Here is a 16,315-nt window from a genome sequence, read left to right as displayed (position 1 = left end):
TTTTGTTTTCTTTGTTTTATCTTGAAACTCTTGATGGGATTAGGGACGTAAACATTTGTAGAAATTTTATGAGGTATGTTCATTCTTAACTTGTCCATATGGTGGGCTTATTTGTCGAGGTGGGAACGAATGCAGTGCTGATCATTGGTCGAAGGAGTAGTTGCTTAGCATAATCGAGAGGCTAAATTTTAATTTTGGAATTATTTTTCCATGGAAAATTATAAAAGGACAATCTTTATGACGTATATTACGAGCATTGATAAGATTTGTTTTTGTCCTCATGCATGGACATAGAAAATTCTTTGAAAACTAGTTGGGTGATCATCCACCCTAATAAATAAATATATATATATATATATAACGATGGATTTGTTTATTTTACAAATAAATTTACTTACATTTATTTTGTTCAATAACTCATGTTTTATATTAAATTTAAACAATCTAATCGTTAAAGTTCTTAATACACATATCAAATCTGTAAATTTTTAAAAATTTTAAAAATTATTTGATATTTTGTTTTATTAATTCAAATTGATGGATAACATGTTTTTATAATTATTCGTCAATTTGAATTAATGAAACAAAATATCAAATGATTTTTAAATTTTTAAAAATTTACAGATTTAATCGGTGTATTAAGAACTTTAAATTCAATTTTGGATCATTGAGATTTTAATAGAGCATGAGTTATTGAATGGAGTAAGACTATGTAGACTTACTCTTGAAGTAAATGGATCACTCTTCTATATATATATAAAAATGGGAAATTTACTTATTCTAATAATAAATTTATATAAATTTAATTTACATAATAACTAATGTTGTATTTTAAATTTTAACAATTCAATCATTAAATTAAAAGTTCTTAATGTATAGATTAAGTTTGTAAAATTTAAAAAAATTTTAAAACTATTTAATATTTTGTTTCATTAATTTAAATTAACGGGTGATTATAAAAACATTTTATACATTGATTTGAATTATATCATAAAATATCAAATAATTTTTTTAAAAAAAATTACAAACTTAAATTTGTATTACACAAAATGTTATTTTAACCTATAAAAATATTTTTAAAAAATGAAACAAATAAATATAGTGATTAAAAAAATTATTTTCAACTATAAAAACTAAAAGATAAAATAATTGAAATTATAAAGATTAAAAGAATATTTTAACCTATTTAATATTACCACTTAATGTTAAATTTAATATTTAATCATGAAAATTGTATTAAATATACAGCAACATGTAGCCACTTAATATAATATAATATATATATATATATATATATATATATATATAAAGAGTAATTGTCATAAATGTATAATATATAACATTAATTTGAGTATTTTAATTTAACATTAAATAGAATTAGGTCCATTAAATGTAATTGTATCATATCATATTTGTAAAATTGAAATTTCAATCACTTGCCGATGTTTGTTAAAGTCTCTTTTACATGTATTCTAATAACTAAATGAGAAAAAAAAAATATTGATATATACATCATAGTTTTAAAAACCGGACCGGTCATCGAACCGGTTAAGGTACTGGGTCAGTGGGTCAAAGGTTGAACCGGTGGGTCACTGGTTGAACCGCATGACTCGATTTTTATTTATTTTTATTAAAAAATATTCATATTAAATATATTTTATACTTATAAATTTTAATAAATTCATATCTTATTTTAAATTTTAATTTTTCTATATTATTTAAAATTATTTTTATTTTTATTTTGTAAAAAAATACATAAAAAAATTACATGTTAAACAGTATATTAATACAAATTAAAAATATAAACAATATGCACATATATAATATGCTTGCAATTAATATCACAAAATAATATATGTAATATTTACATAGATATTGCATTATTAAATATATAATTTAAAATTAATAATATACTATAAAAGTTATTTAAGTTGTATATATTGCAAACAAATATATTAGAACAAGTAGTCATTGTTATATTTAATAAGACTCCTTGCTTTTTCATTAAGAGATTCAATTTTCATTATTATTTTTGTGATTTATGGTCCCTTAAAAAAATTTTAAAAAAAATATTTAAAAAAAGTGGTTGAACCGGTTTGACCCACCGGTTCACCGGTTGAACCGGAAAATTGACCGGTTCAATCCGGTTTGAAACGGGTCGACTGCATAACCGATCCAACTTCAGATTCAGACCGGCTGGACCACCGGTTCCCGGTCCAACCGGTCCGACCGGCCGGGTCGGTCCGGGTTTTAAAACACTGATATACATGATAAAATATTTATTTACTATTCCTATATGATTATTAATTAAACATATTATGAATTATTTTATATTTTACTACATAGTTAAAACTATTAATTTTAATTACTATTATTTGTGACATATATTTTAAAGAAACTAACTGAAGAAAAAAAAAATCACAATTAGTAATATAATACTTAATGTTATTTTTTATTTCAAATCAATATTTAATTGTCAAAATTTTATTATAAATAAAATGTTAATACTTAATATCAAATTTAACAAAATTGATATTTATTTATCAAAATTGTATGATAAATAACATTAATGTGATTAATTAAATTTGTCATTAAATACAATTAGATATATTAAATTTAACTACATACAACCAATGACAATTGTTAGGTTCATAAATAATGTAAACATGTAAATATATACAATAATTTTTTAAAATTTTATTTTATAAAATTATAAATTTAAATAAAATAGAATTAAACATATTATATATTATTTTTAATTTAAATACATATATATATATAATCATTATTTTAATTATTGTTGTTCATGAAACATATTGTAAATTAACTAATTTAAAAAAAAATGAGCAGAACACAATATTTAATGTTAGTACTTAATATCAAAACTGATATTTAATTAATAAATTTATATAATAAATAGAAATAATGTTAGTAATTTAATTTTTCATTAAATATAATTAAATTCATTAAATTTAATTACATTTGATTAACGACTATTGTAAAGTTTAAATTTCGATGAATAACTGATGTTTCTTTAAGTTTTTCTTTAAAGTATTAATTATTAAAATAAAATATGGACACAAAACTGTACGCACATATATATATATATAGATGGAGAGGAGTCAAATTACATCAAAATAATTTTTATTAATTATTATACAATTCAATAACTTTATATAAAATAATTTATTAAAATTTATCGTTAGATTAAAAGTTTATTAATCCTAAATCATATGTACAAAATTTTATATTAATCCAAAATGATTTGATATCTCATTCTTATAGATTAAAATTGATGTAATATAAATATATATATATATATATATATATATTTATTTATTTATTTATTTTAAACATACTAGAATATGAACAATTTAATTACTTTCAAATTATTACTTAATTTTGACAAAATTCAACATAAATATATAATGTCATATGAAATCATAATTCAATGGTTGGATCAACAAAATTCATATTTAATATAAATTATTTAACGATGTAATAGTTGATAAAAGTTATACCGATATCAGTAGTTGATCTCTCTCCTATACATATATGAGGAGGAATCCACTTACAACAAGAGTAAACCTGATTAAACTTACTCTACTTAATCATTCATATTCTACATTAAATTTTAACAATCTAACCATTCAATTAAGATTTCCTCTTTATATTAAATTTTAATATATATATATATATTAAAATTTTCTCTTTATATAATTATAATAAATGTAAAATATTATAAATAATAGTGAAAGTTTAGAATAAATGCATAAAAACTTAAATCTGATGTTCATTTCCTTCACTGTACACAAGAAAAATATATTAAATTATTTTAAATTAAGCCACATATTTATAAAATATTTAATTTTTATTAATATTGCTCGTGAAACGTTTTAAATTAACTAATTTTAAAAAAACTTGAGCCTGATAAATCATATATATTTAATATAACTACTTAACAACGAGATTAATATATTATTATCAAATTTATATATAAAAATAAAACAACATTAATTTGTATAATTTAATTTAACATTAAATAAAAATAGTTCAATTATATTTAATTACCATCAACCAAGGACTAGTCGATTACTGTAAATTTGAATTTTTATCTAACAATTAATATTTGTTAGCTATCTTTTGCATGTATTTTAATGATTAAAATGATTTTTTTTTATATACAACAATAATAATAATAACATTTTATCAATTCTTATCCATTTGAAGTTATTAATTAAAATAATATATAATAAATTATTTTAAATTTAATAATGCATTTATTACATCCTTATATTATTTGCATTAAAAATAAAAAAATATTTTTAAAAAAATGTAACACTACTATAAAATATACTTTTAAGTAGCATTCAATATTATTTTTAGTGGTAATAAAAATGGTTACAAAATATTTTACCAACATTTCTATATTAATTATTGTATGCATATCTAACTTAAAGTTTTGAATTTTTTAATTTTACTGACATTTAATACTTTTTACTATTGTCATTAAAAGTTTAAGAAATTATTCCTAATTTATATACTATTTAATAGTCATATTCCTAGTCAATGAGAAACTTGTAAGGTGAGGATTGTCCTATACTTATATATTATTTAATTATCTTATTTCTAGTCAATGTGATATTTGATTTTTTTTCCCAATATATCCCTCAAGTCTAATACTATTGAACTTGGTACATGAATAAATGAGAGATGATATAATATCATCTTAGAAATAGTGAGTTATGAGTCTAACTCAACTTGATAAAACCAGTTTATAAGGTAAGGACTGTCCTCTACTTATATATTATTTAATTTTCTTATCTCTAGCTAGTTAATATTGGACTTAAACTTTTCTCAATAAAATGAATAAAAAATTACTCTTACTTTTTATTAACCATTTTCAATAATTATTATTATAAATATATTTTTAATAATTATTATTTATTAGCCATTGATATTTTTATTAGACAATAAAATTGAAATAATTAATTTATTGTCATTAATAGTAAGTTTTGGTGTGGTGTAAATGTAATTTTAATAGTTATTATTCATTAATTATTAGATAATAAAGTAAAAATAATTAATTTGTTATTATTAATAAATAATTATCTTTAATATAAAATTTTAGTGGTATAAGTAAATAGAAATATAATATATTAAAAAATTAACGTAAGTAGAAACCAAATTTTTTAAAATGTTTTTTGTGGTTACATGATAAGTAGTGATATAATGTATATTTTTGGGAGAACCGTAAATATTCTTCCATCTGATAGTCATAAACTAATTTTTTTGAGACTTATTAACTATGTTAGTAATATAATAGTTAATATTGGGCCGTCACGGTTTTGTCCTTGAAAATGTGGGTTAAGGAGGAAGGGTGTTTATAAACTAAACTTAGCATCGACTCCTAAACGATGTGAGACTTTTAGGCATACCGGAACAAGCTCCCCCTTCTAGCGCCAATGTTAGTCTCGACTCCTAAGCGATGTGGGACTTTATGTTCCTACCGTAAGTCCGCTGTCATCGTTAGCGTCACCGTATCCGAGGTATTGTCTGCTTTGGCGCTCGTTGGGCCGTCACGGTTTTGTCCTTGAAAAGGCGCCTCGATGAGTTTTGGAGGAAAGATGTTTATAAACTACCCTTAGTTTCGACTCCTAAGCGATGTGGGACTTTTAGGCATACCGGAACAAATAGTAATATAAAAATTGATACTTAATTATCAAAATTGTATGATAAATAGTAATAATGTGAGCAATTCGGTTGTAAATATAATTAGTTCCATCACCTTATTGGTTATTAATATGATATTTAATGTTATTACTTAATAAAATGAGTATAACTAACGTAATAGTAATATAAAAATTGATAATTATCAAAATTATTGTATAATAAATAATGTGAGCAATTCAGTTTATCATTAAATACAATTAGGTTCATCAACTTATTTAGTTAGTGATATAATATTTAATGTAAGCACTAATAAAATGAGTATAACTAATATAATAGTAATATAAAAATTGATACTTAATTATCAAAATTGAATAATAAATAGTAGTAATGTAAGTAATTTAATTTTTCATTAAATATAGTTAGGTTCATTAAATTTGTAACATTGTTGATTTTGAGATGTTGATTTTATATATGGTTGATGATATGATTAGTGTTGATTACTGTTAGTTGTTAGAGATTTAAGTTAAGAGACTTTGAGAGTTAAGTTACTTTTGAGGTAGTTGAGTTAGAGTTAAGTTGATGCAACTTAAAGAAATGTATATAAGAATATTTTTAAGACATGAACCTCATAAGTATATTTTTTTTAAAAAAACTAGAGAGAAATTTTTTGAGCCAAAATCCTTATAAGTATGATAACTTTAGGTTAGTTAATGTTTATTAATGTTGTTTGTTTATTTCACTACTTAATAGTTGAACTATAATAAGTATATTGTAACTTGTCGAGTTGTTATAAAATTTGTTTACATTACACACATATTTAGTTATTATTTTATTAGTATAAAATATATCAATTTTGTTGATGATTAATTTTTCTTAAAAAATTCAGCTAATTATCTTTAATGAAATCTCTTTATCGATTACATTTTTTTATTTCATTATAATACTTAACTGGAAACCTTAATTAATTAGACCAAATTTAACACCATTGGAACACAAAACGTTTCATATATAATTATATATATAGTATAAGAATATAAATGAATACTAATACATGGTGGTCATATATTCATTTAATATTTATATATTCATATGTGAGTATTTATTATATATATATATATATATATATATATATATATATATATATATTTTAATGTAATATTGCAATTAAAGAATGCAAATATATTTATTAAATGTATCTTTTTCAAAATAATTATTATAGAATTTACTCTCTACCTCTCTTTATCTCTATATAGATAGATATATAAGTATCATCATGTATATTCAAAATCAGTGACAGGTACGGATTGCAAAGGTTGGCCTAGTCGAGATTTAGAGTCGAGTGAGAGACAAATATATTTTTTTAACACATCTCTTGATCCTCCCTTCAAATTTGCATGCATTTAGCAACCTATTTTTTCTTTGTGAAAATTTGTGTATCTTTTTGTCGGTGTTTTGAATAAAGCTTGAATCCCTTAAACTTATGGTCTCCTTGAAAATTTTGTAAATGAAAACAAGAACATTTGAAAAGAGTTTTACTTCGATATTTAATCATAATTCGAGATTTAGTCTCTCACTCACACATGAGAAAACTTTTAAAAAAATTTATATTGTTTTTCTTTTTCAACAATTGTACATTAACAACTTTTTGGGAGATCACTAAAGTTTTTCTTTAAATAAAAATAAAGGAAAGAAAAAAATGAGAAATTAGATGTTGAATATATATATATATATATATATATAGTTTTGGTGAAGTAGAATTGAAGGAGATGGAAGGAATAGAAGAAATGAAGAGAAGTTGAAGTTATTAGGTGAAGAAGAAGTAAGAGGCAAAGAAATAAAAAGGTAAGAGTCTTATAATTTTTTATTTATTTATTCACTAAACAACATGAATTTGCAAGAAAGAGAGGGGCTACGGATTTATGTTTCAAGACATCAATTATGTATTTTTTTTTTTACTATTGATGACCCTCTAATTGATTATATATATGCACCTCCTCCCCCTAATCGATTGAGCTCCACTTCTAAAACCACCACGATTGATTAAGTTTTCAAATCAAGTCGAACAACTCATTTTGATGGTTCTATATTTGGTTTAAGGATTGTATCCCATATAAAAGTACATGTAATTTATAAATAAATAAATAAAGGTTATTTCTTTTCCTTTTTTACTCTGCATCCTCTCCTCTCTCTCTTTTTTTTCTTTCGAATTTTCTCCAATTCATTTTTCTAAATAAAAATAAATAAAATAAACACAGAGGAGTCGACATGCATGTTTGAAAAGGTACGACGTGTTTCATGTATGAAAATGAAAACAAACTAGTTACACAGTATACTACTGAGACGGGACCCGGTTTCGTACTCTTGTATTTTTTTACTTTTCTTCTTTTTGGCTTTGCTGTCCTTTTATTTTTCTTTCCTTTGCCAACTGAGAAAGTTATTTATATTCAAGAATTTTCATTGATGTTTTAGGCCAACAATGTACAGAAGAGAAACAATTCCCCTCCCTTGCTTTTATTTGTCGTTTATTTTTTTACACATCATTTTCCTTAAAATATGTTGAAGACGGAACGTAAGCACAACTCCTGTTAGTGTTGGCCCTTTTGAAAGAATCCAATACACCTATCATTATCATCTTCTCATGTGAAAAAAAAAAAAAAAACTTTGACCATGTCAAGTGCATGTTAGGATTTTACTATTTATTCTTTTAAAAAAAAATATATATATTATATTGATGAAATTTATTGAATGTTTTGCGGTAGTAATGTTACTTAAAAAAGTTTATTCTCTAATCCAACAATACATGATCACTACAATACAAATGGTATTTAGTAATATTTAAAAAATGTTACTTAATTATGTATAAATGTTGCTAATTTATTTTAGTAACATATTATCAAATGTTGTATATAGTTTATGTTGCTAAAGACTTTTAATAACATTTTTGCATAATTAGATAACATTTTATAAATGTTACCAAAGTAGTACTTTTGTAACATTTTAATAATTTTTTGTAACATTTTAATGATGTTGCCAAGATTTTGATAAATTTATAAAATAATAATTAATTTTAATTTAAATATTACTATCAATTATTATATTTTTATGTCTCCTAAACTAAATTTCTAGGAGTTCCTTAAGTTTTTAGGGAAAGACATTTTTAGTTAGTCACCACTAATTATATATAGAATATCAAATTTTATTTATCTTAAGTATAACTATATGAGTATATATACTCTTTATGAGTCATTAATCTATTCGCTGTGGAACTTTAATTATAAGTTACAATTAGATATAAGAGAAATATATATTTTTTGACTCGATATGGGACTTTATTTTTAGAAGTAATTATAATAACATTTTTTAAAAAAGTGTTGCAAAATAACTTATATAAATATTTTTTACTCAATATAGGACTTTAATTTTGAAAATTAGTAACATTTTAACAAATGTAAACAAGAAAATGTTGCTAATACATTAAAATCTAGTAGTGGATACTCTTTTCTAGAGAGAGAGAGAAATAGTACTACTGTTCCTGAAAAGAGAATTTCGGGAATACAATATTTCATGAACATTTCCAATTGATGAGTTTCGTCAATTGTTTTTAAAAAAACCACATTTATATTTAATCACAGTGTAACAAGATTCCAGCTTTTGAAAAGATAAATGTCTGAGTTATTTTTTTAACGAAAGACACACACCATTGGCTGACACATTAAAGTGAACTTCAGTTTTAGATTTCTTTTGCCTTTTGCCTTTTGCCTTTTGCTTTTATACATCTATCTATGTTTCCAAATAGCTACACAATCTGACTCATCCTGGAAATTTTTCATTACCTTCATGAATCATATGACACACTGCTTTTATATATAAGCTTATCAAATTGCTAACTCGGTGACTGGCATGGTCCCGAATAAAGTAGTTGCTCAAAGATAAGATATGCTAGCTTGGTCATATCACCATTTTAAGTGCGAGTTCAATCACTTCTATCTTTAACTTGAAAGTGGGCACTATACTGCTACATTGTTAAATTCGATGACTCTCAGAAAAAGGGTTTCATGCACTAACAAATTAATCTGAATTCTAAAATGGGAAGGCATACGTAGCAGAATTATAACCATCAACTTTATTACTTTTTTTTTTCTTTTACATTAAATTTTGAGCCACTGAACATGCCTGATGACTTAGGATTAACTGCATGCTCTCATGAATTGACGATACCCAATATATATGGTATGGACTAGCTAACTTTCTCGTTCAGGAAATGTCATGTTGTTACTTAGTTGAGATTCACTATTTTTCTTTAATGTTTCTATCAACGCACGATATTAGTGGTAAATTTTGCAGTTAGTGGGTGAGGTGGTAATTTAATTACATGATCTTCGAAACAGCTATTGCAAGTTTCACTTTTGACACAGCGAATTTCTACAAGTTCCTTCTGTATCTTCTTTATTATCCAAGTCGAGGATGTCTTTGATCATGACATAAGAAACAAATTAAAATAGATGTAAGCAATTGGGTGATTTTGTTTTAAGATTTTCTAATATTGTAATAGAACATGATGTGATTGTCCATATGGATATATAATTAGCCCATGTGATAAATTGATAATGATTTATTTGGCGGACGATAATGACATTAAGTTAAAATCTTTAATTGTAATTGCTGCCCAAAAATCTACACCTGCAGCCTACAAAACAGAAAAAAGAAAAGGTTGTCTGTTTGTTTGTTGTTTTTTGAAATTTGTAGAGAATATTAAACTATAAATTGCACTATAATAATAATAATAAAATACATTATCATTTTATATAGTTACGTGGAAATCAATGTAGCATATATCACTTTTTTTATATAATATTGAGTGGGCATTATAGATGTTGAATTTGATCTAAAAATAATAATTTCTACGTCTATCGTACGAGAACCAATTTCAAAGGTTTTTCTATGTTGATTCCTTAGCAAACATTCTAGAATGTGAATACCTTTTAAATTTTTTTAAATTTTGGAATCAATTTTCTTGATAAATTTTATTTTAACAGATATATAAAATGACTTTCTACATCAATTCTCATTATAGTTGATTTAGAATGTTGACAGATTTTGAAAATTTTAAATTCTATACTAGACTTTCTACTTCAATCTTACGAGGAATCGATCAATAGATTTATAGATTAGATCATCATACAATTACTGTAGAAAGTCATAATAAACCTCATTTTTGTCCCTTTAGACAACGAACTGATGAAGCATTTTTAACTTATGCCATTGCTCTATTTGTTTTTTTGCGCTCTTCATTGAGTTCATTCAAACACTTTTGTGGTTGTTTCACCTTTGTGCTTGTTGTTGCTTCATGATCAGTTCATCTTGTTCTCGTGAATCGTGATCATTCTTGAACATGTGTTCTCATTCTCCTTCTCTGTTACATCTGTATATTTTGTTGTTAGTTTGTTCTCTGAATTTTGTTATCTATTTTTTTGTTCTCTCTTTTACATTTGTGTTATTAGTTTGTTCTACTGTACTATGTTATTTAATGTTTCCTGTGTTTGTTGTGTTTTTTCTTAGCTAGCGTGTTCTCTATCTATTGTATTTGTGTTTTCACGAGTTAGCTAGTGCCTATTGTGCATTTGTCATAATGTTTTTGCTCCCTATTAATTCATGTGTTAGTGTGCTTGCCATTGTACGTATGTTTTGGACATGAAAATGAGAGAGAGAGAGAGAGACTACAAATGGCATCAGTTGAATTTTGGAAACAATACCCTCTTTGTAGTTTGACGCTGAAAGTGAGTGTTTTTGTTTCTCCTCAATTCTACTCCATTTTTAAATTTCCTCTGCTCGTTAGACACCATTGCTTTGAAAAAGGAAATAATTTTTTTTGCATCAAATCAGTGAGAAGGGAAGATGCAGCTATATAACTAAAATTCAAACTATTAATTAAACTGAAATATTTTTTTTCCGTCAATTGATCCACATTTCCGGTGGTATTTTTTTTTTTTTTTAATTTACTACGCATTTCTTTTAGCAAATTAAACTACTGGAAACCCCTCTATTTCCGAATTCAGTATTAGACTGTTAGCGAATTGGGCTTGACTCTTGAGCATCAAATCCTTTTCAATGTTTCTATGATTTCCGGAATTCAACACAAATAAAGGGTAAGATTTTTTTTCTTCCTTCTTTTAATTTATTTCTTTTAGTCACTTAAAATGCATCAGGCCCCTCTATCTGAAACTTGGGCATGGCCCATAGAGCTTCAAATCCTTCTGTATGTTTCCATGAGTTGTCTTTTTATTTTTTTCATTTCGGATTGGACCAAGTCTGAGGTGCTGGCTATTTCGCGTTTAATAATGATAATTGGGCTCAGTTTCTTGCTTGGTATGTGTTGGCTTTTGTGCATTTGGATTCTGGTATTGGGCTTCTGCATACTGGATTCTAGGAAGTGTGGGTTATGAATGGATGAACTTGTGTTATTTTAATTATTTGTTTCTTTTGTTAAATACACCTCCGTTACCTCCCTGTGTCTTTTTTCTCTTCTAAATATCCTTCAATTTTACTCTTCAAAAAATTCTTACCAAAAGCACTTTTTAATATTATATTTTTACTTTTTGGAAAGTATTTTTTGAAAGAGTAAATATAACTTTTTGAAAAGTACTTTTAAAAAGTATATTTTAAGAACATTAAAACACAATTCTAGAAATTAGTTTTAAATAATAATAAAAAATACGTATTATTTCTAATGAATCATTCATCACAAATGCCTTTATAAATATTTACAATTTTGTATTTAATGTATGCAATATTAAAGATGATGTGAAGTTAAGAGTGCACAAAATTGGATTTAAAGAATAATAAAATTGAGCAATGAATATCTTGATTGTTGAAGAGAAAAAAATCAAGGGAGAAGAAGTACAAAATAAAAATCAACGAAAAGTGATTAGAGATAAATAAAGTATGGGTAGAAAAGAAATGAAGAAAAAAGAAGTAAATGAAGAAAATAGTGTTTTAAAATAAAAATTATTTTAAAAAAAGAATAAATTAAAAAATCGAATGAAGCTCAAACCAAATTACTATGTTGGTTCATGTGGAACTAAATCAGATTTCATGTGATCATGTCGAAATAGTCAATAGGTCTTTTGGCACGTTATAAGGCCGATTTCGTATGAAGTTATCGATTAAGAACTTCTCTACAATATTAGTCCTAAAATCGATGTTATGCTATGGCATAATGTTGGCTCAAGTAAGATATTCTTCAAAATATATTATTTAGTTTTTACTAAATAAATTGTCGAACAAATAAATATAGAACTAAAATTTTGACAAAATACTTAGCATAAAGAGAAACAATCAATTTGACGAGAGCGATACTGTAAAAAAAAAGTGAATTAATCTACAGAAGATTAATCTTATAAAATAAACTATTTCAATATTAATTTTAGTATGATAACCCTTACGGCCTATGGGCCCTTGAGCAGTTGAACTGGTCCTAAAGTCCCGGTCCAAATTAAGGAACAATATATATAATTTAATGATTAAAAATAATTTGTTCTTATAAGTACTTTATTTCTTAGATATTTTTAATAATTTTGTTTATTTATATTCACTCTATATAAAGAGTTGGAGTTAAAAAAAAAAAAAAAAACTTTAACATATTTGATAGTATCAATAAATTTTAAAATTAAACTCCATATATATATATATATATAAACTTTTAAAAAGAAAAATTTAATCTCAAACCATCTCACTAAAGATACTTTGGCTCCAGTGTTTAGAGTGAAGAAATGGGAACATGGTATATTAGTTCAAATACTAGTTGTTATGTTGAGAAGGTGTTGTTGCTAAATCAAATTGTTCTCGGTAGATCGAGACCCATTGCAAATGGTAACAGATTTTCTACTATTTATATTCATGCATTTCACCCATAGAAGACACGATCATTATGAGAAATCACCTATAAGCTTTGAGTACTCACTAACTTAAGTATTATGGTCTCTTTTGCAAGTACAATCATCATGTTGAAGATCAATTACTTCTAAGGACTCTCAAAGAGGACGAGTACTTTTTTCAACAAGCACATTTGACGTCTACCATGGGGTCATAACAAATTTTCTTACCATCGCTATCGACGAACTGATGACAAGAGTAGACTAGACAAATTACCAAGTAGGAATAACAGGATTGCAAATAACTTGTGTATACTGGTAGAACTCCAAAGGGAGATACAACAATGGCAAGAAATGAAGCATATTACATCTCTTTGAATTATTAAATCTCCCTAGTATTGACAAATAAGACAAGACAACTCTTTGCATTCGTGCGCCCCTATTCACACCTAGGTCTCCAAAAGTTTATAGGGTAACTGACATGTAACCATTGCACTCCCACTAGAATGAACCTGACATTACATATCTCAAAACGATGGCACATCAGAAAGATAAAACATTTTCAAATTTTGAAAATAGGAAACAAAATCTCTTCCTACCAAAAACAATAGTGCAAGTGACATGAATTCTTCTCCCTATAAGTCAAGGACTTGGCATGGGGGCTTATGTGCTGGATTGGTATCATGTCACCTACCAAAGACACCTTAGCACCCAAGAGACGAGTGTTGAGAGGGAAAAACTAGGAACATAGTATATACGTCAAAACACTAGTTAGCACGCTGAGAAGGTGTTATTGTCAAATCAAACAATCCTCAACATGCCAAGACCCATTGCTCTATGGTTAAGACGAAAGTAATGTAATGTTTAACCGTTACACAATAATTAAATGTTTTGAATACTCGTTAATGTTTTCATGCTATCAAATCCTCTACTATTCATATTCTCGCATTTTACTATCAGAAGACACAATCATTATGAAAAATCACCTATAAACTTCAAACACTTGTTAACTTAAGCACAAAGTTTCTTTTACAGATACAATTATCAAGTTGAAAACCAATTACTTCCAAGGACTCTAAAAAATATGAGTACTTTTTCCAGCAAGTACAAAATATAAATAAGTAAAATATGTAATTATAAAAATAAAGTTCAATTAACTAAAAATATATATAAGGTTGAATATTAAAATAAAACTACACGAACTAAACAGATTGAAACTGGACTAATTGTTTATAATTATAGAGCAATGATAAGTGTTCATTAACAGATCCTCGTACATGGTTACTTGATTAGTACTAACATGATGACACTTTGGTCAGCGTTCACATGCAACTCATGAATTCGTCACTTTGTTACTTTGTTTAGGCCCATCAAAAAGAGAAAGTGAAAGTATGTTGATGTAATCTTATGATTTTGTTCTTGTGCACAAAAGCACTATAGTCCCCACCTTAAACAATGACTAGATGATTCTTCGTTAGCTCGGGATATACGTGGGAATTGTGCCTTTGGGAGTATCACGTTACTTTTCTCTACCTTTTGGTCCCATACAGAAGTCTTACTATACTTCTTTTCATATCGCTTTTCATTATCTGACATGGAAACGCATCACAGTTAGTAGGAGATAGTGCTTATCTTCCTAATGTTCGTTCCTTCATCAAATTTTATTTTCTCTTTCTTTATAAAGCTCATGAATTGTATATTGAATTGATTAAAGTTTAGGGTTATAAGCTAAGGAACCTCCATAAAAAAGTAATTTTAAAAAAGAAATTAATCTCTTAAATAAATCTTCGAAAACATTAATTTTGACTTTCGGCCTGAGATACGGTAGACACTCAAAATAGAAGGCTTCCCCACGAGGTGAATTTATGTTCCTGTGACTTTGCATTTCATGATGAAATAACATTCTCTCAAATATTTTCTTTACCCCAGCATCGGACATTTTATGACAGTGAAATTGAAAAAAATTTGCTGCAACATGGAATTACGAAAAGACTTGCACAGATCAAGATATAGCATTGGCACTGCATAAACATTAATTGAACAAGGAAAAAGTTCATAATTGTTGTGGAGTCTACATCGTTTCTATTTTCATGGAGTATTATAAATCAAACTAAACTGCACTCAACTTATATAGAACTATACTGTAAATTGCAACAATCACTTGTACACAAAAGGAACTATTTTAACTAGTCTGTATGTTTGACTAGGGTTTGGTAAAAGAGGAGCAATAATTAAAACACTTTTTAACACGTCCTATTTAATTTATTATCTATTCTCTATTACTATTTGTTAAGTTTTATTAAAAAAAAAATCACAAATGTAGTAACTTTAGAAAAACAGGAAATTAATTTTCTAACTTAAAAATAATCAGAACTTTATGCAGTACCCCATGATTAAAATACTAAATACTAGTATTATTTTTCTTTGAATGTTTGTTGGCCAGTTTGTTGTGAACACAGGGAGGGTGAGGATGGTAATACTAAATCCTGGAACCGTGAAAATAGAAAAGCAAGTGACAGTGAAAGTGAAAAATAAGGCTATGGCTCCAATATCTATGGTGCTTGTCTTGACATCGGAAATGAGAGACGTTGGAGATCGGTACTCACAGACACACGTTGGAACCAACTCAGAATCAGAAGAATTGACCTTTCTTTACTGTATTTGATGCAAAACTAACTACTATAACTCTTTACACTTAAAAAGCTTCCGGATACGAAAATGACCCAACAACATAAAAGTAGAGGATACATTCTAATTTGGATTCAAGTATT

The 16,315-nt window shown here is 25.9% G+C and overlaps 1 long non-coding RNA gene across 1 annotated transcript; it reads left to right on the top strand.

The window, feature by feature from the left end:
* Positions 1–6,927: 6,927 nt before the first annotated feature.
* LOC145954477 (uncharacterized) lies at positions 6,928–13,931 on the top strand. The gene is made up of 2 exons (XR_014431672.1): positions 6,928–7,515; positions 13,664–13,931. It is a non-coding gene; the product is annotated as an uncharacterized LOC145954477 (long non-coding RNA).
* Positions 13,932–16,315: the final 2,384 nt, after the last annotated feature.

This window comes from Cajanus cajan, chromosome 2, assembly GCF_000230855.2.
Source record: "Cajanus cajan strain Asha chromosome 2, NIPB_CcT2T_4, whole genome shotgun sequence".
NCBI classification, from domain to species: domain Eukaryota; kingdom Viridiplantae; phylum Streptophyta; class Magnoliopsida; order Fabales; family Fabaceae; genus Cajanus; species Cajanus cajan.
Note: the sequence above shows the minus strand (reverse complement) of the source record. Positions and strands in the feature narration are given on the sequence as shown.